Raw genomic sequence first — 25,000 nt, forward strand, 5'->3', positions numbered from 1 at the left:
TCTCCGCACACGAGTTGCCCCTGGCATCGATATAGCACGGGTTTTCTAGCGTCAGCGAAGTCAATATTACACGAATCGAGTCGACATGTTTGCTTGTTACGATGACGGAAGAAGAAGAAATGTGTGTGTAACTTCACTGCATCGGCTGCTCGCCTTTCAGCGCCCCTGTGTCTTATCAGACGAAGGTGACTGTGAAATTGGCAACGAGACAGAGTTTAATGAACACATGCAAATGACAACCTTCAACGTCAGCCGAAATAGCTCAGTTGGGAGAGCGTTAGACTGAAGGTGTAAAGGTCCCTGGTTCGATCCCGGGTTTCGGCAGGGATTCGTTTTGATGCGACGCCAATGGAATTACTCTGCGTTTGTGATAATGCAACTACCGCTGACAACAAAAATGACTCTCTCCTGTAGCTGTTCTGGTTGTCTAGTGCATGCCATAAGAGGAACTCACTAGACAACTAACTCCCCTAGAAGCAAAAGAATTAAAAATATCCTACCGACTGCATTCCTTTTTCTGTGTCAGGTGGTGAAGAACGTCTTCAACGGAACCGTGAAATGAGCGAAAGCGTGGGAAACATTGCATTCGAAATGCTTGTGAATTTTCCAATTGCCCACTGAGTGTCGACAAAACACGTAAATTCTCTGCTCCAACGTATGAGACGTAACAACTGGTGCAATTTGTTGTTGCATCATGTGCCAGCAGTCTTCGATAGTGTGTTACGAGCTTAGCGCGATAAGTTTGTAGACAGCATTTAGGCGACGTTTTATTTGTTAACGGCCCCATACAGCGATTGCACAACAGTAAAGGACATGAGTCAATGTATAGTTGTGCGTCGTGGGAGGTTTTGCAGCCTCATGTGAGCCCGGATAGCTCAGTCGGTAGAGCATTAGGCTTTTAACCTAAGGGCCCAGGTTTCAAGTCCCTGTCCAGGCGGAAATTTTAATACTTTGGTAGCGATTCGTCTGGTAGCGGTGGAGACGCTACAGAAAATAATGCAGCTACGCCGTTTTCTGACACCACAGTGCTTTAAACGGTAGCAGTTGCATGTGTCCGGAGAACACCGCGCTAACGGCAGTCGTGGCCGAGTGGTTAAGGCGTCTGACTCGAAATCAGATTCCCTCTGGGAGCGTAGGTTCGAATCCTACCGGCTGCGTGCGATTTTGCGTAAAGAGGAGCAAACATTTTCGCACACATGTGACATGTGTGGGCGAATGCGGGTGCAAACCAGTGACGCCATTCTCAACAAGACGAAAATTTCCGTTTTAAGAATACTGAGTTTTCGCGACGACCGCTGCTTACTCTGGCTATCGGTTCACCTCACACTGACACTGACGCTGGGACTGCAGAAAGCCGTCGCTGAGATCGTGAGTACACAGATGTGCTCGAAAGTGATGGACACAGCGAACATCTCATTTTCTTTTTAAGAATCGCAATTTCAATCACTCGAGTGCGGCAAAAGCAGTGGTGCAGCGTTTCTTTTCTTAAGATCTCGCAGCTGCTTGGAGGTATGTCCATCGTTTTAAGACGACAGAAAACTAGCGTCAGCGGTGCGTCAGTGGGAAGTCGGTGAAGTCGCCATTGGAGCCGTAAGCCAGTAATTACGACATGCGAATCACTCGCACACCACGCAGCTGTACGAAAATGCTCGTGCGTGGGTCCGCATAGCTGAGTCGGTAGAGCGTTAGGTTTTCAACCAAAGGGTCCTGGGTTCAAGTCCCTGTCTGGGCGAAAATTAATACACCTGTGTTCAAGTCCCTGTCTGGGCGAAAATTAATACACTTTCGTAACGGCTAATGGAAACTGTACAGGAAAGAGTGAGGCCACGCCGTTTTCTGCCACCAGATTGCTTCTAAAGATGGCGGTTTCAGTTGTCGGGAGTCGCTTCCGCCACCGGCAGTCGTGGCCGAGTGGTTAAGGCGTCTGATTTGAAATCAGATTCCCTCTGGGAGCGTAGGTTCGAGTCCTGCCTACTGCGAAAATTTTCTCGCTCTCAAATGGCGTACGTTCAGCTGCATCCTAGCAGTTGCGTCACTACTAAACACGTGGGTCACCAGCAATGTGCAGTGCTATTTGATCCAGGGCGCAGCGCTACAGTCGCCCCCAGAAGCCGCAGCTCATCTCCGCGTCTCACAGGCGTCCACCAGGTGTTAGTACAAGTGTCGCCTCACTGGGCAGTGCAGATGTGTCCATTTTAGCTTGCAGACGATGACGTGTGAGCTAACGCAAGTCGAATGTTTTACCGTGTGTATCTGCTAGATACTGCCACTCATACGGTGGAGAGACTCACTCCTTCTTGTGTCTCGTTCTCCGCACACGAGTTGCCCCTGGCATCGATATAGCACGGGTTTTCTAGCGTCAGCGAAGTCAATATTACACGAATCGAGTCGACATGTTTGCTTGTTACGATGACGGAAGAAGAAGAAATGTGTGTGTAACTTCACTGCATCGGCTGCTCGCCTTTCAGCGCCCCTGTGTCTTATCAGACGAAGGTGACTGTGAAATTGGCAACGAGACAGAGTTTAATGAACACATGCAAATGACAACCTTCAACGTCAGCCGAAATAGCTCAGTTGGGAGAGCGTTAGACTGAAGGTGTAAAGGTCCCTGGTTCGATCCCGGGTTTCGGCAGGGATTCGTTTTGATGCGACGCCAATGGAATTACTCTGCGTTTGTGATAATGCAACTACCGCTGACAACAAAAATGACTCTCTCCTGTAGCTGTTCTGGTTGTCTAGTGCATGCCATAAGAGGAACTCACTAGACAACTAACTCCCCTAGAAGCAAAAGAATTAAAAATATCCTACCGACTGCATTCCTTTTTCTGTGTCAGGTGGTGAAGAACGTCTTCAACGGAACCGTGAAATGAGCGAAAGCGTGGGAAACATTGCATTCGAAATGCTTGTGAATTTTCCAATTGCCCACTGAGTGTCGACAAAACACGTAAATTCTCTGCTCCAACGTATGAGACGTAACAACTGGTGCAATTTGTTGTTGCATCATGTGCCAGCAGTCTTCGATAGTGTGTTACGAGCTTAGCGCGATAAGTTTGTAGACAGCATTTAGGCGACGTTTTATTTGTTAACGGCCCCATACAGCGATTGCACAACAGTAAAGGACATGAGTCAATGTATAGTTGTGCGTCGTGGGAGGTTTTGCAGCCTCATGTGAGCCCGGATAGCTCAGTCGGTAGAGCATTAGGCTTTTAACCTAAGGGCCCAGGTTTCAAGTCCCTGTCCAGGCGGAAATTTTAATACTTTGGTAGCGATTCGTCTGGTAGCGGTGGAGACGCTACAGAAAATAATGCAGCTACGCCGTTTTCTGACACCACAGTGCTTTAAACGGTAGCAGTTGCATGTGTCCGGAGAACACCGCGCTAACGGCAGTCGTGGCCGAGTGGTTAAGGCGTCTGACTCGAAATCAGATTCCCTCTGGGAGCGTAGGTTCGAATCCTACCGGCTGCGTGCGATTTTGCGTAAAGAGGAGCAAACATTTTCGCACACATGTGACATGTGTGGGCGAATGCGGGTGCAAACCAGTGACGCCATTCTCAACAAGACGAAAATTTCCGTTTTAAGAATACTGAGTTTTCGCGACGACCGCTGCTTACTCTGGCTATCGGTTCACCTCACACTGACACTGACGCTGGGACTGCAGAAAGCCGTCGCTGAGATCGTGAGTACACAGATGTGCTCGAAAGTGATGGACACAGCGAACATCTCATTTTCTTTTTAAGAATCGCAATTTCAATCACTCGAGTGCGGCAAAAGCAGTGGTGCAGCGTTTCTTTTCTTAAGATCTCGCAGCTGCTTGGAGGTATGTCCATCGTTTTAAGACGACAGAAAACTAGCGTCAGCGGTGCGTCAGTGGGAAGTCGGTGAAGTCGCCATTGGAGCCGTAAGCCAGTAATTACGACATGCGAATCACTCGCACACCACGCAGCTGTACGAAAATGCTCGTGCGTGGGTCCGCATAGCTGAGTCGGTAGAGCGTTAGGTTTTCAACCAAAGGGTCCTGGGTTCAAGTCCCTGTCTGGGCGAAAATTAATACACCTGTGTTCAAGTCCCTGTCTGGGCGAAAATTAATACACTTTCGTAACGGCTAATGGAAACTGTACAGGAAAGAGTGAGGCCACGCCGTTTTCTGCCACCAGATTGCTTCTAAAGATGGCGGTTTCAGTTGTCGGGAGTCGCTTCCGCCACCGGCAGTCGTGGCCGAGTGGTTAAGGCGTCTGATTTGAAATCAGATTCCCTCTGGGAGCGTAGGTTCGAGTCCTGCCTACTGCGAAAATTTTCTCGCTCTCAAATGGCGTACGTTCAGCTGCATCCTAGCAGTTGCGTCACTACTAAACACGTGGGTCACCAGCAATGTGCAGTGCTATTTGATCCAGGGCGCAGCGCTACAGTCGCCCCCAGAAGCCGCAGCTCATCTCCGCGTCTCACAGGCGTCCACCAGGTGTTAGTACAAGTGTCGCCTCACTGGGCAGTGCAGATGTGTCCATTTTAGCTTGCAGACGATGACGTGTGAGCTAACGCAAGTCGAATGTTTTACCGTGTGTATCTGCTAGATACTGCCACTCATACGGTGGAGAGACTCACTCCTTCTTGTGTCTCGTTCTCCGCACACGAGTTGCCCCTGGCATCGATATAGCACGGGTTTTCTAGCGTCAGCGAAGTCAATATTACACGAATCGAGTCGACATGTTTGCTTGTTACGATGACGGAAGAAGAAGAAATGTGTGTGTAACTTCACTGCATCGGCTGCTCGCCTTTCAGCGCCCCTGTGTCTTATCAGACGAAGGTGACTGTGAAATTGGCAACGAGGCAGAGGTTAATAAACACATGCAAATGAGAACCTTCAACGTCAGCCGAAATAGCTCAGTTGGGAGAGCGTTAGACTGAAGATCTAAAGGTCCCTGGTTCGATCCCGGGTTTCGGCAGGGATTCGTTTTGATGCGACGCCAATGGAATTACTCTGCGTTTGTGATAATGCAACTACCGCTGACAACAAAAATGACTCTCTCCTGTAGCTGTTCTGGTTGTCTAGTGCATGCCATAAGAGGAACTCACTAGACAACTAACTACCCTAGAAGCAAAAGAATTAAAAATATCCTACCGACTGCATTCCTTTTTCTGTGTCAGGTGGTGAAGAACGTCTTCAACGGAACCGTGAAATGAGCGAAAGCGTGGGAAACATTGCATTCGAAATGCTTGTGAATTTTCCAATTGCCCAGTGAGTGTCAACAAAACACGTAAATTCTCTGCTCCAACGTATGAGACGTAACAACTGGTGCAATTTGTTGTTGCATCATGTGCCAGCAGTCTTCGATAGTGTGTTACGAGCTTAGCGCGGTAAGTTTGTAGACAGCATTTAGGCGACGTTTTATTTGTTAACGGCCCCATACAGCGATTGCACAACAGTAAAGGACATGAGTCAATGTATAGTTGTGCGTCGTGGGAGGTTTTGCAGCCTCGTGTGAGCCCGGATAGCTCAATTGGTTGAGCATTAGGCTTTTAACCTAAGGGCCCAGGTTTCAAGTCCCTGTCCAGGCGGAAATTTTAATACTTTGGTAGCGATTCGTCTGGTAGCGGTGGAGACGCTACAGAAAATAATGCAGCTACGCCGTTTTCTGACACCACAGTGCTTTAAACGGTAGCAGTTGCATGTGTCCGGAGAACACCGCGCTAACGGCAGTCGTGGCCGAGTGGTTAAGGCGTCTGACTCGAAATCAGATTCCCTCTGGGAGCGTAGGTTCGAATCCTACCGGCTGCGTGCGATTTTGCGTAAAGAGGAGCAAACATTTTCGCACACATGTGACATGTGTGGGCGAATGCGGGTGCAAACCAGTGACGCCATTCTCAACAAGACGAAAATTTCCGTTTTAAGAATACTGAGTTTTCGCGACGACCGCTGCTTACTCTGGCTATCGGTTCACCTCACACTGACACTGACGCTGGGACTGCAGAAAGCCGTCGCTGAGATCGTGAGTACACAGATGTGCTCGAAAGTGATGGACAGAGCGAACATCTCATTTTCTTTTTAAGAATCGCAATTTCAATCACTCGAGTGCGGCAAAAGCAGTGGTGCAGCGTTTCTTTTCTTAAGATCTCGCAGCTGCTTGGAGGTATGTCCATCGTTTTAAGACGACAGAAAAGTAGCGTCAGCGGTGCATCAGTGGGAAGTCGGTGAAGTCGCCATTGGAGCCGTAAGCCAGTAATTATGACATGCGAATCACTCGCACACCACGCAGCTGTACGATAATGCTCTTGCGTGGGTCCGCATAGCTGAGTCGGTAGAGCGTTAGGTTTTCAACCAAAGGGTCCTGGGTTCAAGTCCCTGTCTGGGCGAAAATTAATACACCTGTGTTCAAGTCCCTGACTGGGCGAAAATTAATACACTTTCGTAACGGCTAATGGAAACCGTACAGGAAAGAGTGAGGCCACGCCGTTTTCTGCCACCAGATTGCTTCTAAAGATGGCGGTTACAGTTGTCGGGAGTCGCTTCCGCCACCGGCAGTCGTGGCCGAGTGGTTAAGGCGTCTGACTTGAAATCAGATTCCCTCTGGGAGCGTAGGTTCGAGTCCTGCCGACTGCGAAAATTTTCTCGCTCTCAAATGGCGGACGTTTAGCTGCATCCTAGCAGTTGCGTCACTACTAAACACGTGGGTCACCAGCAATGTGCAGTGCTATTTGATCCAGGGCGCAGCGCTACAGTCGCGCCCAGAAGCCGCAGCTCATCCCCGCGTCTCACAGGCGTCCACCAGGTGTTAGTACAAGTGTCGCCTCACTGGGCAGTGCAGATGTGTCCATTTTAGCTTGCAGACGATGACGTGTGAGCTAACGCAAGTCGAATGTTTTACCGTGTGTATCTGCTAGATACTGCCTCCCATACGGTGGAGAGACTCACTCCTTCTTGTGTCTCGTTCTCCGCACACGAGTTGCCCCTGGCATCGATATGACACGGGTTTTCTAGCGTCAGCGAAGTCAATATTACACGAATCGAGTCGACATGTTTGCTTGTTACGATGACGGAAGAAGAAGAAATGTGTGTGTAACTTCACTGCATCGGCTGCTCGCCTTTCAGCGCCCCTGTGTCTTATCAGACGAAGGTGACTGTGAAATTGGCAACGAGGCAGAGGTTAATAAACACATGCAAATGAGAACCTTCAACGTCAGCCGAAATAGCTCAGTTGGGAGAGCGTTAGACTGAAGATCTAAAGGTCCCTGGTTCGATCCCGGGTTTCGGCAGGGATTCGTTTTGATGCGACGCCAATGGAATTACTCTGCGTTTGTGATAATGCAACTACCGCTGACAACAAAAATGACTCTCTCCTGTAGCTGTTCTGGTTGTCTAGTGCATGCCATAAGAGGAACTCACTAGACAACTAACTACCCTAGAAGCAAAAGAATTAAAAATATCCTACCGACTGCATTCCTTTTTCTGTGTCAGGTGGTGAAGAACGTCTTCAACGGAACCGTGAAATGAGCGAAAGCGTGGGAAACATTGCATTCGAAATGCTTGTGAATTTTCCAATTGCCCAGTGAGTGTCAACAAAACACGTAAATTCTCTGCTCCAACGTATGAGACGTAACAACTGGTGCAATTTGTTGTTGCATCATGTGCCAGCAGTCTTCGATAGTGTGTTACGAGCTTAGCGCGGTAAGTTTGTAGACAGCATTTAGGCGACGTTTTATTTGTTAACGGCCCCATACAGCGATTGCACAACAGTAAAGGACATGAGTCAATGTATAGTTGTGCGTCGTGGGAGGTTTTGCAGCCTCGTGTGAGCCCGGATAGCTCAGTCGGTTGAGCATTAGGCTTTTAACCTAAGGGCCCAGGTTTCAAGTCCCTGTCCAGGCGGAAATTTTAATACTTTGGTAGCGATTCGTCTGGTAGCGGTGGAGACGCTACAGAAAATAATGCAGCTACGCCGTTTTCTGACACCACAGTGCTTTAAACGGTAGCAGTTGCATGTGTCCGGAGAACACCGCGCTAACGGCAGTCGTGGCCGAGTGGTTAAGGCGTCTGACTCGAAATCAGATTCCCTCTGGGAGCGTAGGTTCGAATCCTACCGGCTGCGTGCGATTTTGCGTAAAGAGGAGCAAACATTTTCGCACACATGTGACATGTGTGGGCGAATGCGGGTGCAAACCAGTGACGCCATTCTCAACAAGACGAAAATTTCCGTTTTAAGAATACTGAGTTTTCGCGACGACCGCTGCTTACTCTGGCTATCGGTTCACCTCACACTGACACTGACGCTGGGACTGCAGAAAGCCGTCGCTGAGATCGTGAGTACACAGATGTGCTCGAAAGTGATGGACAGAGCGAACATCTCATTTTCTTTTTAAGAATCGCAATTTCAATCACTCGAGTGCGGCAAAAGCAGTGGTGCAGCGTTTCTTTTCTTAAGATCTCGCAGCTGCTTGGAGGTATGTCCATCGTTTTAAGACGACAGAAAACTAGCGTCAGCGGTGCGTCAGTGGGAAGTCGGTGAAGTCGCCATTGGAGCCGTAAGCCAGTAATTACGACATGCGAATCACTCGCACACCACGCAGCTGTACGATAATGCTCTTGCGTGGGTCCGCATAGCTGAGTCGGTAGAGCGTTAGGTTTTCAACCAAAGGGTCCTGGGTTCAAGTCCCTGTCTGGGCGAAAATTAATACACCTGTGTTCAAGTCCCTGACTGGGCGAAAATTAATACACTTTCGTAACGGCTAATGGAAACCGTACAGGAAAGAGTGAGGCCACGCCGTTTTCTGCCACCAGATTGCTTCTAAAGATGGCGGTTTCAGTTGTCGGGAGTCGCTTCCGCCACCGGCAGTCGTGGCCGAGTGGTTAAGGCGTCTGACTTGAAATCAGATTCGCTCTGGGAGCGTAGGTTCGAGTCCTGCCGACTGCGAAAATTTTCTCGCTCTCAAATGGCGGACGTTCAGCTGCATCCTAGCAGTTGCGTCACTACTAAACACGTGGGTCACCAGCAATGTGCAGTGCTATTTGATCCAGGGCGCAGCGCTACAGTCGCGCCCAGAAGCCGCAGCTCATCTCCGCGTCTCACAGGCGTCCACCAGGTGTTAGTACAAGTGTCGCCTCACTGGGCAGTGCAGATGTGTCCATTTTAGCTTGCAGACGATGACGTGTGAGCTAACGCAAGTCGAATGTTTTACCGTGTGTATCTGCTAGATACTGCCTCCCATACGGTGGAGAGACTCACTCCTTCTTGTGTCTCGTTCTCCGCACACGAGTTGCCCCTGGCATCGATATGACACGGGTTTTCTAGCGTCAGCGAAGTCAATATTACACGAATCGAGTCGACATGTTTGCTTGTTACGATGACGGAAGAAGAAGAAATGTGTGTGTAACTTCACTGCATCGGCTGCTCGCCTTTCAGCGCCCCTGTGTCTTATCAGACGAAGGTGACTGTGAAATTGGCAACGAGGCAGAGGTTAATGAACACATGCAAATGAGAACCTTCAACGTCAGCCGAAATAGCTCAGTTGGGAGAGCGTTAGACTGAAGATCTAAAGGTCCCTGGTTCGATCCCGGGTTTCGGCAGGGATTCGTTTTGATGCGACGCCAATGGAATTACTCTGCGTTTGTGATAATGCAACTACCGCTGACAACAAAAATGACTCTCTCCTGTAGCTGTTCTGGTTGTCTAGTGCATGCCATAAGAGGAACTCACTAGACAACTAACTCCCCTAGAAGCAAAAGAATTAAAAATATCCTACCGACTGCATTCCTTTTTCTGTGTCAGGTGGTGAAGAACGTCTTCAACGGAACCGTGAAATGAGCGAAAGCGTGGGAAACATTGCATTCGAAATGCTTGTGAATTTTCCAATTGCCCAGTGAGTGTCGACAAAACACGTAAATTCTCTGCTCCAACGTATGAGACGTAACAACTGGTGCAATTTGTTGTTGCATCATGTGCCAGCAGTCTTCGATAGTGTGTTACGAGCTTAGCGCGATAAGTTTGTAGACAGCATTTAGGCGACGTTTTATTTGTTAACGGCCCCATACAGCGATTGCACAACAGTAAAGGACATGAGTCAATGTATAGTTGTGCGTCGTGGGAGGTTTTGCAGCCTCGTGTGAGCCCGGATAGCTCAGTCGGTAGAGCATTAGGCTTTTAACCTAAGGGCCCAGGTGTCAAGTCCCTGTCCAGGTGGAAATTTTAATACATTTGTAGCGATTCGTCTGGTAGCGGTGGAGACGCTACAGAAAATAATGCAGCTACGCCGTTTTCTGACACCACAGTGCTTTAAACGGTAGCAGTTGCATGTGTCCGGAGAATACCGCGCTAACGGCAGTCGTGGCCGAGTGGTTGCGGCGAGCGGACGTGCCCGTCGCGAGCTCCGCTAGCAGCTGTGTTTACATCGTTGGTCGTCGTGGTTTGCAGCGGCCTGGTGTCTATACTCAGCGTGTTTCTTCTCTTTTTGTAAGTTTTTCAAGGATTTATTGTGGAAAATGGTGTCGTACAACCGGTCCAATACTATTCAGTTGTTGTTTGATCGCGAATTTCCGCGTCCCACGGCTTTTGAAATACATCATTGGATCCGATCGGAATTGCAAATAGACCCAGCTTTGCTTGACGGTGTTCATTTAGATTTTATTGTTAATTCCGTGTTCTTGAAACTCCTTGATAGTGAACTATGTGAGCGTTTGGTGGCCGTCAATGGCGGGGTTCGGAAGTTTAAACATGCTGATGGGACTATTAGTGACGTGCAGGTTCTACATGCCGGTTATGGTGTACGAAATGTGAAGGTTTTCCATCTGCCTTTTGAAGTGCCCTTGGATGAAATTCGCCGTGCATTAAGTTTATATGGGACTATCTTTGCTGTCACTAAAGATTATTGGTCGTCCGCGTATGTTTATCAATGTGATAATGGCGTCCGTACTGTGCGGATGGACTTAAAGAAACACATTCCGTCCTTCGTTATCATAGGCGGCCATAGGGCTTTCGTCTCCTACACCGGCCAACCTCCAACGTGTTCTCTCTGTCATTCTACTGAACATATGCGGAATTCTTGTCCCCGTCGGCGCCCTGTGCAGTTGCCCCTAGAAAACTCAGGTAGTTACGCAGGTGCCCTTCTTAGAGGTTCTCCGCCACCGGCTGACTCTTTAGCTCGTGAACCGGTTGTTGCGGGTGTGTCTATTCTTCCTAGTGTAACTGTTGTTCCACATACGCCTGTTGTTGACAATGTCCCTGACGTTAGCACTGAATGTCGTCCGACCAACCGTTCTGCTCCGTTGCAGGAGACGACTTCCGCGACTTCACTTGTTAATGAACGTGTTCAGAGCATTCCGGAATCAGGTGCTATTACTGTCGCCGTTTGCGACACCGCGCCTGCCTCAACGGTTCTACAGTGTCAAACGTCCTCCCCATGTGATGTTGCTACTTCAGTGCCTGTTGTGTCGGACATCCCTGCTGGGGATTGTGCACTTACTGCCACTCCTGACAAGGTCGCGGACTCCAACCCATCCCCCAGTAACATTACTGCTCCAGCGGATACCTTGCACCTTTCTCCGCCTCACGCGGAGAACTTGGTTATGGATGTAGAACAGCACTCTGTTGCCTCCGTACGGAACGTAAAGACCAAGTTGCAGGATACTGACTTTGCCACGCAACGAGAAAAACGTGTGCGAGAACAAAGTCGGAAACTTAAGGGTATGCTAGGAAAGGGTACCGGCGGCCGGGAAATTTCGCCCCCTTCGAAAAAGATTAGTCCTGACACGGAATCTCGTAAACAGCGCAATTCGCAGACTCGCGCGTCCAGGAAAACCGCGTCGGCTGACCCTACCGGCGGCAGTCTGTCGGACGGAGACACGACCAATCCTACGCCGCTCTCCTGGGCGGACGATGAAGACATGTAACTGCCACGGTACCCTGCTTTCCGTCTCCGGTGCGCCTGCAACTTGCCGGTGACTCCCTTTCAAAAAATTTATCTGTGTGCCCTACACCCATGCGTCCTGTAGCCACATGGTTCAAATAGCCACGTTAAATATCAACTGTATTGCGGCTCCTCAGAAAATGCAAGTCTTGGCAAATTTTATCCAACATTGTCGGTTTGCTTTTATTTTTCTACAGGAAGTGAGCGTTGTGTGCCTTGATGTTTTAACGGGGTATTCCGCCATTTATAATGTCGACCCGGAAGCTCGGTGTGGTACCGCTATTTTATATAAGTCTGCAGAAGAGCCCACGCGCGTCCAACGACTACCGACCGGCAGGGGGATCTCGTGCGTTATCGGAGGCCTGCAACTAGTTAACATTTACGCTCCGTCTGGCACTAGTTTCAAGAGGGCGAGAGCGAGATTTTTCATTGAAGATGTACCCACCTTGATTGGTAGCCCGACGCTGCCCGTCGTGTTGGGGGGCGATTTTAATTGCGTGGTCGCGGACAGTGATCAGTTTCCTACGGCTCATAAGTGCGTTGACCTTGATCGTCTGATTGCAAGCTTCCAGTTAGCAGATGTGTGGCGTGTTCTCTATCCTCAACAGCAAGTTTTTACGTATTTCTATCGAAATGGGGCTAGTAGACTTGATAGGTTCTATGTGTCGACCTGCATAGCAGATCACCTAATCAGTGCTGACGTTGCCCCTGTTTGTTTTTCCGATCACTGCGCCTTCATTTGTGACCTTCGCGCGCCGCAACTCCGCCAGTTACGTCGATCTCGGGTGTGGAAGTTTAACGTGACCCATGTCCGTGCCCCCTCGTTGCGTCGGCAGATTCACGATACGCTCTCTTCCTGCGGCGAAAAGCTGGCTAACTATGCCTCGGTTGTCAATTGGTGGGTTCACCTGGCCAAACCGTCCATCCGTGCTGTTTTAAAGTGTTTTAGCGCCGAAGCTGCGCTGTGGAAACATAGAACCACTGAATTTTATTATCAGATTTTAAAAGATGCCGTCTCTCTACCAGATATTGTTGATGAGCAATTTCTGCTTCAGTTAAAGGCTGTGAAAGCTCAAATTTTTAAATTGCAAGCCCAAGATTTTCAGGGCTCCTTACTTAGAAGCCGCTGTGTAGGGACGTTTGATGAGTCACCGACTATTCACCATATCGAAAGAGAGCGGAGACGGGGTGCTACTAAATTTATTCGGTGTCTTAGACTGGAGACTGGGGAGCGACTCACCACTGAGAGGGACATTCGTGCGTACATTTTTGCCCATTTTAGTGCCGCGTTCCAGCGTAGCGACCACGATAGGGCGGCCGCACATGTCCTCATGGGTGAAATGCGGAACCTGCTTACACGTGAGGACAATGACACCCTCCTTTCCGCCATCACGACGGAGGACATGAGCGATGCACTCAGTTCGTCTGCTCGAAACAAGTCCCCAGGCCCTGACGGAATTCCTTTAGAATTCTACCTCGAGTTCTGGGATCTCTTAGAACCTATCCTCACAAAGGTCGCAAATGAATTGTTGAGTGGCCTTCCGTGTCCGGCAGAGTTCCTAGAGGGTATCGTCATTCTTCTCCCTAAGACCGCTGGGGCTGACAAAGTTGAAAACTTCCGCCCTATCACGCTGTTGAACAGTGACTACAAGCTTTTCAGCAAATGCGTCGCAACCAGGCTGCACACTGTGATGCGAAAAATCATTAGCCCTTTCCAGATGTGCGCTGTGACAGGGAGGGGTATCCTTGCCGCCGTGAGCACGTATAGGGACGTCGTGGCTCACACTGCTGCCACACGGACTCCAGGGGCGATTCTCTCGATTGACTTTCGGAAGGCTTTTGATAGGATTAACCACGATTACCTCTTTGCCTTGTTAGGTCACATCGGCTTTCATATGAACTTTGTCTCCGCTCTTGATAATGTCCTAACGAGAGCGTCTTCTCGCATTCTGATAAATGGCACCCTTTCGGCTCCCTTTAGGATTGCACGGTCTGTGCGGCAAGGATGTCCCCTCTCTATGTCCCTCTTTGTTATCGCTCTTGACCCCCTCCTCCGCCGAATTGGGCGCACTGTCAGTGGGATCGATGTAGAGGGTGTACGGGCGTCGTGCATTGCGTACGCCGACGATGTCGGCGTCTTTATACGACAAGGAAAGGACATCCCTTTAGTTAAACCTGTGTTCAGTCTTTTTGCCCAGGCTACCGGTGCGGAACTGAACCCGCATAAAACAGTGCTACTCCCAATAGGTGCCTGTCGCAACTATGCTGCCGATTCGTGGTACACCATAGCTGCCTCCCACATGTTGCTCGGCATTCAATTCTTTGCTTGCCCCATAAAGATGGCCGCTCATAACTGGCGCCGTATTTCCACAACTGTCAAGGGTCTCATGGTTCGTCACGCCACCCGGAAATTACATCTTCTACAGCGTGTTGAGTTGATCAATGTTCACATTTTGGCTAAAGCGTGGTATGTGGCTCAAGTGCTCAACGTCCCACCTCCGTTGGCACGCACGATCAGCCAAGCTGCACACTGGCTGCTGTGGCGTGGCCATATTTTCAAGGTGAAACTTGCCACATGTACCCAGCCTCCGTCTCGCGGAGGACTAGGTCTCGTAGATGTCAGAAAGAAATGTTCTGCCCTGCTAGTCAACAGAATTGCCACCATTGTCGAGAACAGCCCCCACAGTACGACGGCTGCCCTCTTCCGCGCCCATGAGCCCCTTTCTGACAGTGCACCGATCGATGTCTCGCGGATACCTTACAAGCTTGCTGTCTTCAGAGATTTTTTCTTGTCCCGCAGTTATCATGTTTCACTAGCTCGCGACCGCAGGACGCGGTCTTCCACCTCTTTGTATCGTGAGATGATTGGTTTGTCACCACCGAATAACTTAGTCCGTCAATGTCCCCACAACAACTGGGTTCTTGTTTGGCAAAACGTCAGCAACAAGTTGTTACCGGCGGAAGTGCGAAGCACGTGGTATACGGTCATCACTCGCACTGTGACCACCAACGACCGACTGGCGACTATTCACCTAATTCCGTCCTCTAAGTGCGAGTACTGTGACGAAAGGGGTACCCTTGAGCATCGGTTTCTTTGCAGAACCACACGAGATGTGTGGGCTATTTCCTGCGACATGCTCGCACTCATTAACAGGACTGACAAGCGGTCTTTTTCGCCGCTCACGGCTGTCATCCCCGACATTAAACCCTTTCCGCAATCTAAGCGAAATGCTACAATGTGGATTTTAGGGCATACCACCTACGCTATATTTGCCAAGAATATAATTGATCCAGTCGACTACTTGTTTTATCTGTGGGAGCGCCATGAAACGCTCCGGAGGACAGCCTCATATCAGAGATGCTTTCAGCGCTTTCTGCAAATCCCCATTGAACAGCAATTTCGGAAAGTCTTCAATCGGGCACCGACTGTTTTCCACTCTTAATGACGACGTCGATCATGGTCCTGCAATGTGAACAGAAGTAATAGCGTGTTGACGTTACGAAAGAACTCAGAAACAGAAAACTGAAGAACAAACTAGAACCACATTGAAATGACAAATAATGGAATACAGCATTATTTTCTTTCTTCCTTTCCTTTGACTGTTTTCATGAATTTCCTTTTTCCTTTCTTTGCGATTGGAACGCACTTTCGTTTTATTTCGAGTGTGCTTTTTACTCCCCTTCGAGGGTTTAGTCTTCCTTTCTTTCAATATGTATTTCGCTTTCTTGTTTCCTACGGGGATCGCTTGCTTTAAAATTCCATGTTGCTAATTTGCTCGCTTCTTACGTGAAGACAGCATATTCAATATCTTCCACTCCTTTCACATTCCTTTCCACGAGAGGTGTTTTGTTTTTAGTTGCCAAATTATGTGCCATTTCATTCTTTTTTTTCCCGTTATGGAGAAATAGAGTTTGCTCATTTTTTTCTCTCCGGTTTATTCCTTACTTTCATGTCCCGGCAGAGTTGCGGGCTTCTAAGCTCTTCGTGTTTTCTTTTCCTTTTCCCACTGCACTCCTTGTGGCTCTCTTCCAGCGGGAAACGCTGCCTTTCTATAGTTTTGGGGCGATGTTTTCGTTTCCTTTATGGCTCCCATTACTTCTTTCCTCTTTCTCCAGCCAATGCGCTACCATGTTAAGCTCCCCACTCTTTATCACGCCAGTCGGCAATTAATAAATCAAAAACAAAAAAAAACAAATATTTAACACAATTTAAAAGGAAATTTTCAAATACAACAACTTCAGTAGCAAAAAAAAAAAAAAAAAAAATAAATAAATAAATAAATAAAAAAAAATAAAAAAAAAATAAAAAAAACGCAAAACCAGTAACCTACACTAACTCAGGAGGCGACTGAGTGACAGGTCTGGGGGAGTCACTGTGGCCAGGCCTCGGGACATTCGACCCCTGCCCTCTTTGCCTCTGCCTGCCTGTTGCTCTGGATGCCAAAATAAAAAAAAATATATAAAAAAAAAAAAAAAAAAAAAAAAAAAAAAAAAAAAAAAAAAATCCTACCGGCTGCGTGCGATTTTGCGTAAAGAGGAGCAAACATTTTCGCACACATGTGACATGTGTGGGCGAATGCGGGTGCAAACCAGTGACGCCATTCTCAACAAGACGAAAATTTCCGTTTTAAGAATACTGAGTTTTCGCGACGACCGCTGCTTACTCTGGCTATCGGTTCACCTCACACTGACACTGACGGTGGGACTGCAGAAAGCCGTCGCTGAGATCCTGAGTACACAGATGTGCTCGAAAGTGATGGACAGAGCGAACATCTCATTTTCTTTTTAAGAATCGCAATTTCAATCACTCGAGTGCGGCAAAAGCAGTGGTGCAGCGTTTCTTTTCTTAAGATCTCGCAGTTGCTTGAAGGTATGTCCATCGTTTTAAGACGACAGAAAACTAGCGTCAGCAGTGCGTCAGTGGGAAGTCGGTGAAGTCGCCATTGGAGCCGTAAGCCAGTAATTACGACATGCGAATCACTCGCACACCACGCAGCTGTACGATAATGCTCTTGCGTGGGTCCGCATAGCTGAGTCGGTAGAGCGTTAGGTTTTCAACCAAAGGGTCCTGGGTTCAAGTCCCTGTCTGGGCGAAAATTAATACACCTGTGTTCAAGTCCCTGACTGGGCGAAAATTAATACACTTTCGTAACGGCTAATGGAAACCGTACAGGAAAGAGTGAGGCCACGCCGTTTTCTGCCACCAGATTGCTTCTAAAGATGGCGGTTACAGTTGTCGGGAGTCGCTTCCGCCACCGGCAGTCGTGGCCGAGTGGTTAAGGCGTCTGACTTGAAATCAGATTCCCTCTGGGAGCGTAGGTTCGAGTCCTGCCGACTGCGAAAATTTTCTCGCTCTCAAATGGCGGACGTTCTGCTGCATCCTAGCAGTTGCGTCACTACTAAACACGTGGGTCACCAGCAATGTGCAGTGCTATTTGATCCAGGGCGCAGCGCTACAGTCGCGCCCAGAAGCCGCAGCTCATCTCCGCGTCTCACAGGCGTCCACCAGGTGTTAGTACAAGTGTCGCCTCACTGGGCAGTGCAGATGTGTCCATTTTAGCTTGCAGACGATGACGTGTGAGCTAACGCAAGTCGAATGTTTTACCGTGTGTATCTGCTAGATACTGCCTCCCATACGGTGGAGAGACTCACTCCTTCTTGTGTCTCGTTCTCCGCACACGAGTTGCCCCTGGCATCGATATGACACGGGTTTTCTAGCGTCAGCGAAGTCAATATTACACGAATCGAGTCGACATGTTTGCTTGTTACGATGACGGAAGAAGAAGAAATGTGTGTGTAACTTCACTGCATCGGCTGCTCGCCTTTCAGCGCCCCTGTGTCTTATCAGACGAAGGTGACTGTGAAATTGGCAACGAGGCAGAGGTTAATGAACACATGCAAATGAGAACCTTCAACGTCAGCCGAAATAGCTCAGTTGGGAGAGCGTTAGACTGAAGATCTAAAGGTCCCTGGTTCGATCCCGGGTTTCGGCAGGGATTCGTTTTGATGCGACGCCAATGGAATTACTCTGCGTTTGTGATAATGCAACTACCGCTGACAACAAAAATGACTCTCTCCTGTAGCTGTTCTGGTTGTCTAGTGCATGCCATAAGAGGAACTCACTAGACAACTAACTCCCCTAGAAGCAAAAGAATTAAAAATATCCTACCGACTGCATTCCTTTTTCTGTGTCAGGTGGTGAAGAACGTCTTCAACGGAACCGTGAAATGAGCGAAAGCGTGGGAAACATTGCATTCGAAATGCTTGTGAATTTTCCAATTGCCCAGTGAGTGTCGACAAAACACGTAAATTCTCTGCTCCAACGTATGAGACGTAACAACTGGTGCAATTTGTTGTTGCATCATGTGCCAGCAGTCTTCGATAGTGTGTTACGAGCTTAGCGCGATAAGTTTGTAGACAGCATTTAGGCGACGTTTTATTTGTTAACGGCCCCATACAGCGATTGCACAACAGTAAAGGACATGAGTCAATGTATAGTTGTGCGTCGTGGGAGGTTTTGCAGCCTCGTGTGAGCCCGGATAGCTCAGTCGGTAGAGCATTAGGCTTTTAACCTAAGGGCCCAGGTTTCAAGTCCCTGTCCAGGTGGAAATTTTAATACATTTGTAGCGATTCGTCTGGTAGCGGTGGAGACGCTACAGAAAATAATGCAGCTACGCCGTTTTCTGACACCACAGTGCTTTAAACGGTAGCAGTTGCATGTGTCCGGAGAATACCGCGCTAACGGCAGTCGTGGCCGAGTGGTTAAGGCGTCTGACTCGAAATCAGATTCCCTCTGGGAGCGTAGGTTCGAATCCTACCGGCTGCGTGCGATTTTGCGTAAAGAGGAGCAAACATTTTCGCACACATGTGACATGTGTGGGCGAATGCGGGTGCAAACCAGTGACGCCATTCTCAACAAGACGAAAATTTCCGTTTTAAGAATACTGAGTTTTCGCGACGACCGCTGCTTACTCTGGCTATCGGTTCACCTCACACTGACACTGACGCTGGGACTGCAGAAAGCCGTCGCTGAGATCCTGAGTACACAGATGTGCTCGAAAGTGATGGACAGAGCGAACATCTCATTTTCTTTTTAAGAATCGTAATTTCAATCACTCGAGTGCGGCAAAAGCAGTGGTGCAGCGTTTCTTTTCTTAAGATCTCGCAGTTGCTTGGAGGTATGTCCATCGTTTTAAGACGACAGAAAACTAGCGTCAGCAGTGCGTCAGTGGGAAGTCGGTGAAGTCGCCATTGGAGCCGTAAACCAGTAATTACGACATGCGAATCACTCGCACACCACGCAGCTGTACGATAATGCTCTTGCGTGGGTCCGCATAGCTGAGTCGGTAGAGCGTTAGGTTTTCAACCAAAGGGTCCTGGGTTCAAGTCCCTGTCTGGGCGAAAATTAATACACCTGTGTTCAAGTCCCTGACTGGGCGAAAATTAATACACTTTCGTAACGGCTAATGGAAACCGTACAGGAAAGAGTGAGGCCACGCCGTTTTCTGCCACCAGATTGCTTCTAAAGATGGCGGTTACAGTTGTCGGGAGTCGCTTCCGCCACCGGCAGTCGTGGCCGAGTGGTTAAGGCGTCTGACTTGAAATCAGATTCCCTCTGGGAGCGTAGGTTCGAGTCCTGCCGACTGCGAAAATTTTCTCGCTCTCAAATGGCGGACGTTCAGCTGCATCCTAGCAGTTGCGTCACTACTAAACACGTGGGTCACCAGCAATGTGCAGTGCTATTTGATCCAGGGCGCAGCACTACAGTCGCGCCCAGAAGCCGCAGCTCATCTCCGCGTCTCACAGGCGTCCACCAGGTGTTAGTACAAGTGTCGCCTCACTGGGCAGTGCAGATGTGTCCATTTTAGCTTGCAGACGATGACGTGTGAGCTAACGCAAGTCGAATGTTTTACCGTGTGTATCTGCTAGATACTGCCTCCCATACGGTGGAGAGACTCACTCCTTCTTGTGTCTCGTTCTCCGCACACGAGTTGCCCCTGGCATCGATATGACACGGGTTTTCTAGCGTCAGCGAAGTCAATATTACACGAATCGAGTCGACATGTTTGCTTGTTACGATGACGGAAGAAGAAGAAATGTGTGTGTAACTTCACTGCATCGGCTGCTCGCCTTTCAGCGCCCCTGTGTCTTATCAGACGAAGGTGACTGTGAAATTGGCAACGAGGCAGAGGTTAATGAACACATGCAAATGAGAACCTTCAACGTCAGCCGAAATAGCTCAGTTGGGAGAGCGTTAGACTGAAGATCTAAAGGTCCCTGGTTCGATCCCGGGTTTCGGCAGGGATTCGTTTTGATGCGACGCCAATGGAATTACTCTGCGTTTGTGATAATGCAACTACCGCTGACAACAAAAATGACTCTCTCCTGTAGCTGTTCTGGTTGTCTAGTGCATGCCATAAGAGGAACTCACTAGACAACTAACTCCCCTAGAAGCAAAAGAATTAAAAATATCCTACCGACTGCATTCCTTTTTCTGTGTCAGGTGGTGAAGAACGTCTTCAACGGAACCGTGAAATGAGCGAAAGCGTGGGAAACATTGCATTCGAAATGCTTGTGAATTTTCCAATTGCCCAGTGAGTGTCGACAAAACACGTAAATTCTCTGCTCCAACGTATGAGACGTAACAACTGGTGCAATTTGTTGTTGCATCATGTACCAGCAGTCTTCGATAGTGTGTTACGAGCTTAGCGCGATAAGTTTGTAGACAGCATTTAGGCGACGTTTTATTTGTTAACGGCCCCATACAGCGATTGCACAACAGTAAAGGACATGAGTCAATGTATAGTTGTGCGTCGTGGGAGGTTTTGCAGCCTCGTGTGAGCCCGGATAGCTCAGTCGGTAGAGCATTAGGCTTTTAACCTAAGGGCCCAGGTTTCAAGTCCCTGTCCAGGTGGAAATTTTAATACATTTGTAGCGATTCGTCTGGTAGCGGTGGAGACGCTACAGAAAATAATGCAGCTACGCCGTTTTCTGACACCACAGTGCTTTAAACGGTAGCAGTTGCATGTGTCCGGAGAATACCGCGCTAACGGCAGTCGTGGCCGAGTGGTTAAGGCGTCTGACTCGAAATCAGATTCCCTCTGGGAGCGTAGGTTCGAATCCTACCGGCTGCGTGCGATTTTGCGTAAAGAGGAGCAAACATTTTCGCACACATGTGACATGTGTGGGCGAATGCGGGTGCAAACCAGTGACGCCATTCTCAACAAGACGAAAATTTCCGTTTTAAGAATACTGAGTTTTCGCGACGACCGCTGCTTACTCTGGCTATCGGTTCACCTCACACTGACACTGACGCTGGGACTGCAGAAAGCCGTCGCTGAGATCCTGAGTACACAGATGTGCTCGAAAGTGATGGACAGAGCGAACATCTCATTTTCTTTTTAAGAATCGCAATTTCAATCACTCGAGTGCGGCAAAAGCAGTGGTGCAGCGTTTCTTTTCTTAAGATCTCGCAGTTGCTTGGAGGTATGTCCATCGTTTTAAGACGACAGAAAACTAGCGTCAGCAGTGCGTCAGTGGGAAGTCGGTGAAGTCGCCATTGGAGCCGTAAACCAGTAATTACGACATGCGAATCACTCGCACACCACGCAGCTGTACGATAATGCTCTTGCGTGGGTCCGCATAGCTGAGTCGGTAGAGCGTTAGGTTTTCAACCAAAGGGTCCTGGGTTCAAGTCCCTGTCTGGGCGAAAATTAATACACCTGTGTTCAAGTCCCTGACTGGGCGAAAATTAATACACTTTCGTAACGGCTAATGGAAACCGTACAGGAAAGAGTGAGGCCACGCCGTTTTCTGCCACCAGATTGCTTCTAAAGATGGCGGTTACAGTTGTCGGGAGTCGCTTCCGCCACCGGCAGTCGTGGCCGAGTGGTTAAGGCGTCTGACTTGAAATCAGATTCCCTCTGGGAGCGTAGGTTCGAGTCCTGCCGACTGCGAAAATTTTCTCGCTCTCAAATGGCGGACGTTCAGCTGCATCCTAGCAGTTGCGTCACTACTAAACACGTGGGTCACCAGCAATGTGCAGTGCTATTTGATCCAGGGCGCAGCACTACAGTCGCGCCCAGAAGCCGCAGCTCATCTCCGCGTCTCACAGGCGTCCACCAGGTGTTAGTACAAGTGTCGCCTCACTGGGCAGTGCAGATGTGTCCATTTTAGCTTGCAGACGATGACGTGTGAGCTAACGCAAGTCGAATGTTTTACCGTGTGTATCTGCTAGATACTGCCTCCCATACGGTGGAGAGACTCACTCCTTCTTGTGTCTCGTTCTCCGCACACGAGTTGCCCCTGGCATCGATATGACACGGGTTTTCTAGCGTCAGCGAAGTCAATATTACACGAATCGAGTCGACATGTTTGCTTGTTACGATGACGGAAGAAGAAGAAATGTGTGTGTAACTTCACTGCATCGGCTGCTCGCCTTTCAGCGCCCCTGTGTCTTATCAGACGAAGGTGACTGTGAAATTGGCAACGAGGCAGAGGTTAATGAACACATGCAAATGAGAACCTTCAACGTCAGCCGAAATAGCTCAGTTGGGAGAGCGTTAGACTGAAGATCTAAAGGTCCCTGGTTCGATCCCGGGTTTCGGCAGGGATTCGTTTTGATGCGACGCCAATGGAATTACTCTGCGTTTGTGATAATGCAACTACCGCTGACAACAAAAATGACTCTCTCCTGTAGCTGTTCTGGTTGTCTAGTGCATGCCATAAGAGGAACTCACTAGACAACTAACTCCCCTAGAAGCAAAAGAATTAAAAATATCCTACCGACTGCATTCCTTTTTCTGTGTCAGGTGGTGAAGAACGTCTTCAACGGAACCGTGAAATGAGCGAAAGCGTGGGAAACATTGCATTCGAAATGCTTGTGAATTTTCCAATTGCCCAGTGAGTGTCGACAAAACACGTAAATTCTCTGCTCCAACGTATGAGACGTAACAACTGGTGCAATTTGTTGTTGCATCATGTACCAGCAGTCTTCGATAGTGTGTTACGAGCTTAGCGCGATAAGTTTGTAGACAGCATTTAGGCGACGTTTTATTTGTTAACGGCCCCATACAGCGATTGCACAACAGTAAAGGACATGAGTCAATGTATAGTTGTGCGTCGTGGGAGGTTTTGCAGCCTCGTGTGAGCCCGGATAGCTCAGTCGGTAGAGCATTAGGCTTTTAACCTAAGGGCCCAGGTTTCAAGTCCCTGTCCAGGTGGAAATTTTAATACATTTGTAGCGATTCGTCTGGTAGCGGTGGAGACGCTACAGAAAATAATGCAGCTACGCCGTTTTCTGACACCACAGTGCTTTAAACGGTAGCAGTTGCATGTGTCCGGAGAATACCGCGCTAACGGCAGTCGTGGCCGAGTGGTTAAGGCGTCTGACTCGAAATCAGATTCCCTCTGGGAGCGTAGGTTCGAATCCTACCGGCTGCGTGCGATTTTGCGTAAAGAGGAGCAAACATTTTCGCACACATGTGACATGTGTGGGCGAATGCGGGTGCAAACCAGTGACGCCATTCTCAACAAGACGAAAATTTCCGTTTTAAGAATACTGAGTTTTCGCGACGACCGCTGCTTACTCTGGCTATCGGTTCACCTCACACTGACACTGACGCTGGGACTGCAGAAAGCCGTCGCTGAGATCCTGAGTACACAGATGTGCTCGAAAGTGATGGACAGAGCGAACATCTCATTTTCTTTTTAAGAATCGCAATTTCAATCACTCGAGTGCGGCAAAAGCAGTGGTGCAGCGTTTCTTTTCTTAAGATCTCGCAGTTGCTTGGAGGTATGTCCATCGTTTTAAGACGACAGAAAACTAGCGTCAGCAGTGCGTCAGTGGGAAGTCGGTGAAGTCGCCATTGGAGCCGTAAGCCAGTAATTACGACATGCGAATCACTCGCACACCACGCAGCTGTACGATAATGCTCTTGCGTGGGTCCGCATAGCTGAGTCGGTAGAGCGTTAGGTTTTCAACCAAAGGGTCCTGGGTTCAAGTCCCTGTCTGGGCGAAAATTAATACACCTGTGTTCAAGTCCCTGACTGGGCGAAAATTAATACACTTTCGTAACGGCTAATGGAAACCGTACAGGAAAGAGTGAGGCCACGCCGTTTTCTGCCACCAGATTGCTTCTAAAGATGGCGGTTACAGTTGTCGGGAGTCGCTTCCGCCACCGGCAGTCGTGGCCGAGTGGTTAAGGCGTCTGACTTGAAATCAGATTCCCTCTGGGAGCGTAGGTTCGAGTCCTGCCGACTGCGAAAATTTTCTCGCTCTCAAATGGCGGACGTTCAGCTGCATCCTAGCAGTTGCGTCACTACTAAACACGTGGGTCACCAGCAATGTGCAGTGCTATTTGATCCAGGGCGCAGCGCTACAGTCGCGCCCAGAAGCCGCAGCTCATCTCCGCGTCTCACAGGCGTCCACCAGGTGTTAGTACAAGTGTCGCCTCACTGGGCCGTGCAGATGTGTCCATTTTAGCTTGCAGACGATGACGTGTGAGCTAACGCAAGTCGAATGTTTTACCGTGTGTATATGCTAGATACTGCCTCCCATACGGTGGAGAGACTCACTCCTTCTTGTGTCTCGTTCGCCGCACACGAGTTGCCCCTGGCATCGATATGACACGGGTTTTCTAGCGTCAGCGAAGTCAATATTACACGAATCGAGTCGACATGTTTGCTTGTTACGATGACGGAAGAAGAAGAAATGTGTGTGTAACTTCACTGCATCGGCTGCTCGCCTTTCAGCGCCCCTGTGTCTTATCAGACGAAGGTGACTGTGAAATTGGCAACGAGGCAGAGGTTAATGAACACATGCAAATGAGAACCTTCAACGTCAGCCGAAATAGCTCAGTTGGGAGAGCGTTAGACGGAAGATCTAAAGGTCCCTGGTTCGATCCCGGGTTTCGGCAGGGATTCGTTTTGATGCGACGCCAATGGAATTACTCTGCGTTTGTGATAATGCAACTACCGCTGACAACAAAAATGACTCTCTCCTGTAGCTGTTCTGGTTGTCTAGTGCATGCCATAAGAGGAACTCACTAGACAACTAACTCCCCTAGAAGCAAAAGAATTAAAAATATCCTACCGACTGCATTCCTTT

General features: G+C 48.9%; 32 non-coding genes across 32 annotated transcripts; all 32 read left to right on the plus strand.

Moving 5' to 3' along the window:
- The first annotated feature begins 251 nt into the window (after nucleotides 1-251).
- Nucleotides 252-324, plus strand: Trnaf-gaa. Its single transcript has one exon. It is a non-coding gene; the product is annotated as a tRNA-Phe (tRNA).
- A 540-nt stretch (nucleotides 325-864) lies between these two features.
- On the plus strand, nucleotides 865-937 carry Trnak-uuu. Its single transcript has one exon. It is a non-coding gene; the product is annotated as a tRNA-Lys (tRNA).
- A 138-nt stretch (nucleotides 938-1,075) lies between these two features.
- Nucleotides 1,076-1,157, plus strand: Trnas-cga. Its single transcript has one exon. It is a non-coding gene; the product is annotated as a tRNA-Ser (tRNA).
- A 740-nt stretch (nucleotides 1,158-1,897) lies between these two features.
- Nucleotides 1,898-1,979, plus strand: Trnas-uga. Its single transcript has one exon. It is a non-coding gene; the product is annotated as a tRNA-Ser (tRNA).
- Nucleotides 1,980-2,559: 580 nt separating this feature from the next.
- Nucleotides 2,560-2,632, plus strand: Trnaf-gaa. Its single transcript has one exon. It is a non-coding gene; the product is annotated as a tRNA-Phe (tRNA).
- A 540-nt stretch (nucleotides 2,633-3,172) lies between these two features.
- Nucleotides 3,173-3,245, plus strand: Trnak-uuu. The gene has a single exon. It is a non-coding gene; the product is annotated as a tRNA-Lys (tRNA).
- Nucleotides 3,246-3,383: 138 nt separating this feature from the next.
- Nucleotides 3,384-3,465, plus strand: Trnas-cga. The gene has a single exon. It is a non-coding gene; the product is annotated as a tRNA-Ser (tRNA).
- Nucleotides 3,466-4,205: 740 nt separating this feature from the next.
- On the plus strand, nucleotides 4,206-4,287 carry Trnas-uga. Its single transcript has one exon. It is a non-coding gene; the product is annotated as a tRNA-Ser (tRNA).
- Nucleotides 4,288-4,867: 580 nt separating this feature from the next.
- Trnaf-gaa lies at nucleotides 4,868-4,940 on the plus strand. Its single transcript has one exon. It is a non-coding gene; the product is annotated as a tRNA-Phe (tRNA).
- Nucleotides 4,941-5,480: 540 nt separating this feature from the next.
- Trnak-uuu lies at nucleotides 5,481-5,553 on the plus strand. Its single transcript has one exon. It is a non-coding gene; the product is annotated as a tRNA-Lys (tRNA).
- A 138-nt stretch (nucleotides 5,554-5,691) lies between these two features.
- Trnas-cga lies at nucleotides 5,692-5,773 on the plus strand. The gene has a single exon. It is a non-coding gene; the product is annotated as a tRNA-Ser (tRNA).
- Nucleotides 5,774-6,513: 740 nt separating this feature from the next.
- Trnas-uga lies at nucleotides 6,514-6,595 on the plus strand. Its single transcript has one exon. It is a non-coding gene; the product is annotated as a tRNA-Ser (tRNA).
- Nucleotides 6,596-7,175: 580 nt separating this feature from the next.
- On the plus strand, nucleotides 7,176-7,248 carry Trnaf-gaa. The gene has a single exon. It is a non-coding gene; the product is annotated as a tRNA-Phe (tRNA).
- A 540-nt stretch (nucleotides 7,249-7,788) lies between these two features.
- Nucleotides 7,789-7,861, plus strand: Trnak-uuu. The gene has a single exon. It is a non-coding gene; the product is annotated as a tRNA-Lys (tRNA).
- A 138-nt stretch (nucleotides 7,862-7,999) lies between these two features.
- On the plus strand, nucleotides 8,000-8,081 carry Trnas-cga. Its single transcript has one exon. It is a non-coding gene; the product is annotated as a tRNA-Ser (tRNA).
- A 740-nt stretch (nucleotides 8,082-8,821) lies between these two features.
- On the plus strand, nucleotides 8,822-8,903 carry Trnas-uga. Its single transcript has one exon. It is a non-coding gene; the product is annotated as a tRNA-Ser (tRNA).
- A 580-nt stretch (nucleotides 8,904-9,483) lies between these two features.
- On the plus strand, nucleotides 9,484-9,556 carry Trnaf-gaa. Its single transcript has one exon. It is a non-coding gene; the product is annotated as a tRNA-Phe (tRNA).
- A 540-nt stretch (nucleotides 9,557-10,096) lies between these two features.
- Trnak-uuu lies at nucleotides 10,097-10,169 on the plus strand. Its single transcript has one exon. It is a non-coding gene; the product is annotated as a tRNA-Lys (tRNA).
- A 6,981-nt stretch (nucleotides 10,170-17,150) lies between these two features.
- Trnas-uga lies at nucleotides 17,151-17,232 on the plus strand. The gene has a single exon. It is a non-coding gene; the product is annotated as a tRNA-Ser (tRNA).
- Nucleotides 17,233-17,812: 580 nt separating this feature from the next.
- Nucleotides 17,813-17,885, plus strand: Trnaf-gaa. Its single transcript has one exon. It is a non-coding gene; the product is annotated as a tRNA-Phe (tRNA).
- Nucleotides 17,886-18,425: 540 nt separating this feature from the next.
- On the plus strand, nucleotides 18,426-18,498 carry Trnak-uuu. The gene has a single exon. It is a non-coding gene; the product is annotated as a tRNA-Lys (tRNA).
- A 138-nt stretch (nucleotides 18,499-18,636) lies between these two features.
- Trnas-cga lies at nucleotides 18,637-18,718 on the plus strand. The gene has a single exon. It is a non-coding gene; the product is annotated as a tRNA-Ser (tRNA).
- A 740-nt stretch (nucleotides 18,719-19,458) lies between these two features.
- Nucleotides 19,459-19,540, plus strand: Trnas-uga. The gene has a single exon. It is a non-coding gene; the product is annotated as a tRNA-Ser (tRNA).
- Nucleotides 19,541-20,120: 580 nt separating this feature from the next.
- Nucleotides 20,121-20,193, plus strand: Trnaf-gaa. The gene has a single exon. It is a non-coding gene; the product is annotated as a tRNA-Phe (tRNA).
- Nucleotides 20,194-20,733: 540 nt separating this feature from the next.
- Trnak-uuu lies at nucleotides 20,734-20,806 on the plus strand. The gene has a single exon. It is a non-coding gene; the product is annotated as a tRNA-Lys (tRNA).
- A 138-nt stretch (nucleotides 20,807-20,944) lies between these two features.
- Nucleotides 20,945-21,026, plus strand: Trnas-cga. The gene has a single exon. It is a non-coding gene; the product is annotated as a tRNA-Ser (tRNA).
- A 740-nt stretch (nucleotides 21,027-21,766) lies between these two features.
- Nucleotides 21,767-21,848, plus strand: Trnas-uga. The gene has a single exon. It is a non-coding gene; the product is annotated as a tRNA-Ser (tRNA).
- A 580-nt stretch (nucleotides 21,849-22,428) lies between these two features.
- Trnaf-gaa lies at nucleotides 22,429-22,501 on the plus strand. The gene has a single exon. It is a non-coding gene; the product is annotated as a tRNA-Phe (tRNA).
- A 540-nt stretch (nucleotides 22,502-23,041) lies between these two features.
- On the plus strand, nucleotides 23,042-23,114 carry Trnak-uuu. The gene has a single exon. It is a non-coding gene; the product is annotated as a tRNA-Lys (tRNA).
- Nucleotides 23,115-23,252: 138 nt separating this feature from the next.
- Nucleotides 23,253-23,334, plus strand: Trnas-cga. Its single transcript has one exon. It is a non-coding gene; the product is annotated as a tRNA-Ser (tRNA).
- A 740-nt stretch (nucleotides 23,335-24,074) lies between these two features.
- Trnas-uga lies at nucleotides 24,075-24,156 on the plus strand. Its single transcript has one exon. It is a non-coding gene; the product is annotated as a tRNA-Ser (tRNA).
- A 580-nt stretch (nucleotides 24,157-24,736) lies between these two features.
- On the plus strand, nucleotides 24,737-24,809 carry Trnaf-gaa. Its single transcript has one exon. It is a non-coding gene; the product is annotated as a tRNA-Phe (tRNA).
- The last annotated feature ends 191 nt before the right edge of the window (nucleotides 24,810-25,000 follow it).

The sequence above is a fragment of the Schistocerca americana genome, unplaced genomic scaffold (genome assembly GCF_021461395.2).
Source record: "Schistocerca americana isolate TAMUIC-IGC-003095 unplaced genomic scaffold, iqSchAmer2.1 HiC_scaffold_477, whole genome shotgun sequence".
Lineage (NCBI taxonomy): Eukaryota > Metazoa > Arthropoda > Insecta > Orthoptera > Acrididae > Schistocerca > Schistocerca americana.